The sequence below is a fragment of the Lissotriton helveticus genome, chromosome 11 (assembly GCF_964261635.1).
Source record: "Lissotriton helveticus chromosome 11, aLisHel1.1, whole genome shotgun sequence".
Lineage (NCBI taxonomy): Eukaryota > Metazoa > Chordata > Amphibia > Caudata > Salamandridae > Lissotriton > Lissotriton helveticus.
Genome location: NC_136072.1, coordinates 1,180,586,598 through 1,180,589,796, shown reverse-complemented (window position 1 = coordinate 1,180,589,796; position 3,199 = coordinate 1,180,586,598).

Sequence of the window (3,199 nt, the reverse complement as noted above, 5' to 3'; positions counted from 1 at the left end):
ATGTCATTATGATGCTAGGGAGGCCGAAACTGAATTATAAAAATAGGAACTGAACAAAAAAATATGTTTTAAATAGGTGTGTCTCATGTATATTGACAATCTTTAAGCCATACCTTATAAAAGAATTGGAGAAGGCTGTTTCTTTTTTTGATATATTGTTGTTCCCCCTGCTGTTGTCTTTTCCCTATATCAGTTTTCAGGGGTCCTCTTATGTATAGAAGAGCTACAAGTACTTCCTTTTCACCATACATTTGGAATAGCACTGCCCCCAGTCCATAGGCAATCGCATTTGTTGTAAAAAAATATTGTAGTCCTATACTTATAATGTAAAATACAAATTTATGGGGCACTCACAGAACTAACTTAAGACAAAATCCTAAACTTACTACCATTTTGGTAATCACAGAAGGCACTTACTCATTTCGGTATTCACAGAAGTTAAGAGTCCTAACTTTAGTAGTCCTAAATGCCTTCTGTAAAAACCAAAATTCTTAAAGTAAGGATTTTTCTCAGTTTAGGAGTACTAAAGTTAGGACTCCTAAATGCCTTCTGTGAATACCGAAAGTCTTAAAGTTAGGACTTTTCTCAGTTTAGGAGTAGTAAAGTTAGGATTCCTAACTTTAGGACTCCTAAATGCCTTCTGTGAATACCGAAAGTCTTAAAGTTAGGACTTTTCTCAGTTCTCAGCCCTGAAGTTAGGAATCCTAACTTTACTACTCCTAAACTGAGAAAAATCCTAACTTTAAGACTTTTGGTATTCACAGAAGGAATTTAGGAGTCCTAAAGTTAGGAGTCCTAACTTTACTACTCCTAAACTGAGAAAAATTCTAACTTTAAGACTTTCGGGTATTCACAGAAGGCATTTAGGAGTCCTAAAGTTAGGACTCCTAACTTCTGTGAATACCAAAATGAGTAAGTGCCTTCTGTGAATACCAAAATGGTAGTAAGTTTAGGATTTTGTCTTAAGTTGGTTCTATGAATCGGGCTCATGGTGTCCAAAATATCTTTTAGAAGAACATTTTGAAAAACATTCAAAAATATAATTTTGGCCTTGGCCTTTTTGTGTACCCACTTTTTCACTGCAGTTTGCCTCCTAGTTAGCGTCTATGGTGTTGAGGATTTGGATTGTATAAATGACTGGCGTGCTCCCCCAGTCCCACGCTCCTCCCCTATGGGTCACTGTCCTGTTTAAATAGCAGGCAGAGGTTAATATATACACATTTATATTTAAAATAATTCAACAAACACAAACTATTTTATAAATATTCCAATTTTACCCAAAATGATAACAAACATTAAAAAATAACAATATTTACCCTAAATAAAATAGTAGAACATACATCTTAATATAAAAGTTATCTATTTCTAATGTGTCGTGTATTTCCTACTAATCCGTAGGGGCTGCGTGTTTGTTGGACAACATAAACTAGGGGCTTGGTGTCTAGACTGTTTCCGAACAGTCCTGCAGGATATGGTGGCCTAGAGACCAGCTAGCTCACAGTGCCACTATAAACCTCCCTATACTTACCAGGGAGCCAATGGTTTCTGGCAACCACTGAACATGACAACCCTCACCCCTCAGGGATCGTGGAAACAGTACAGAACCTTTCGCTCAGTCACTCTTGCTCACTTATTCTCAGAGAGGTATACAGAGAATATAAAGTGGGACGTTTTCAATACGTTTATTGAGCCAATGTTCTTCTTGTTTAAAATACGCGTGCTGAAATGATTAATAGATAGAAGCAGATAAAAGTGATTACAAGGACCAAAAGTGTAAATAGTAGATATAGTTCTACCATGGTGCTAAAACATTGTATAAATGCAGACATATAAAACAAGGCAATAATCAAGCGTACTCCGACTATGCAAACCCTACTCTAAGTGTACCTAGAGTGTGTGCAGGTGTGGAGCCAAGAATCCCCCTTAGGACCGATCGAACCCCATTACCTGGTGGGAGAGAATGAAGGACCCCCATCTTGGTCACAAACTGGACACCCTTCAGGAGATGTCAGACATCTGCGTGGTGAATTCTCACCATCCATGAACCCTCGGTGTCAGCTGAAGTGCCTCCTCTATTAATTTATCGGGATGCTCATCTCTTTATAATAGAAAGCAGCCTTGCGACGTGCATATAGCTTAGTGTGGTTACGGATATATAGATAGCCCTGTCATCCCGTGGATGATGATAGAGATGACATTCGTACATAGTGTGAAAAGAGACCTTTTACAGGATGTTCAGGGCATTGCGATAATATTATGCAGGCTAGCTGTGTGAACAAGGTTAGTTTCGGAGAAACTAATCCAACATTGTTGTGCACGCAAATATGTGCAAAAGTTCACAGCTGAAATGTTATTGTGAGGACAGTGTAAGAATTAAGCTGCCTCACTACATGGGCCTAACCCGGGAACATGGCAAATGTTCACCAAGTTAAAAACACAAGCAATTTATTTGACATATTTTAATACTGTTTTAATAAAATAAATCAAAACACTTTATATATATATATATATATATATATATATATATATATATATATATATATATATATTATATATATATATTATTACACTTTTAATAATTAAAGAATAGAGTAAAAACATTTTCTGTAAATTTAACATAAACATTTCTAAGCACAAAGAATTAAAAGTATATTAAAAAGTGTAATTAACAGCAGGAAAAGTTGTACTTCAGAGGGCTTAAAATAACTATTTCCATTCCAGTCTTAGCAAAGGTAGGTAAAGTGTTAGGGTTAAGATGGACTAGACTTACTATTCCCTGTCTATTCTAAGCAACAGTACGGAGTGCATTGGATTTTGAAAAAATAACACATAGAAATAAAATTTCAAATAATCTGTTAAATGTATTTTCATACATAATTAAAGCATAATAAATCACAGTACTTAGAAAATAAGAATACTATATCAATTAACAAACATCTAAAAGTAAGTTATATAACATTGTAAAAAAATAAATAAATTGATTGTAAAATGTACATTTAAATTAACAAAATAAATAATTATGATTTCACAATCAAATAATTAACATAATGTGCAATTCAATAATTAATCAATCTTCTGTCCCTACTCCCCTAGACACATAACTCCCTAATAAAATATATCACGCTATTTTTTTTTTTTTGTCAAATCTTTTTATTTCACCCCCAACACAGGGAGTAGCAACGGGATGACTGGTACACAG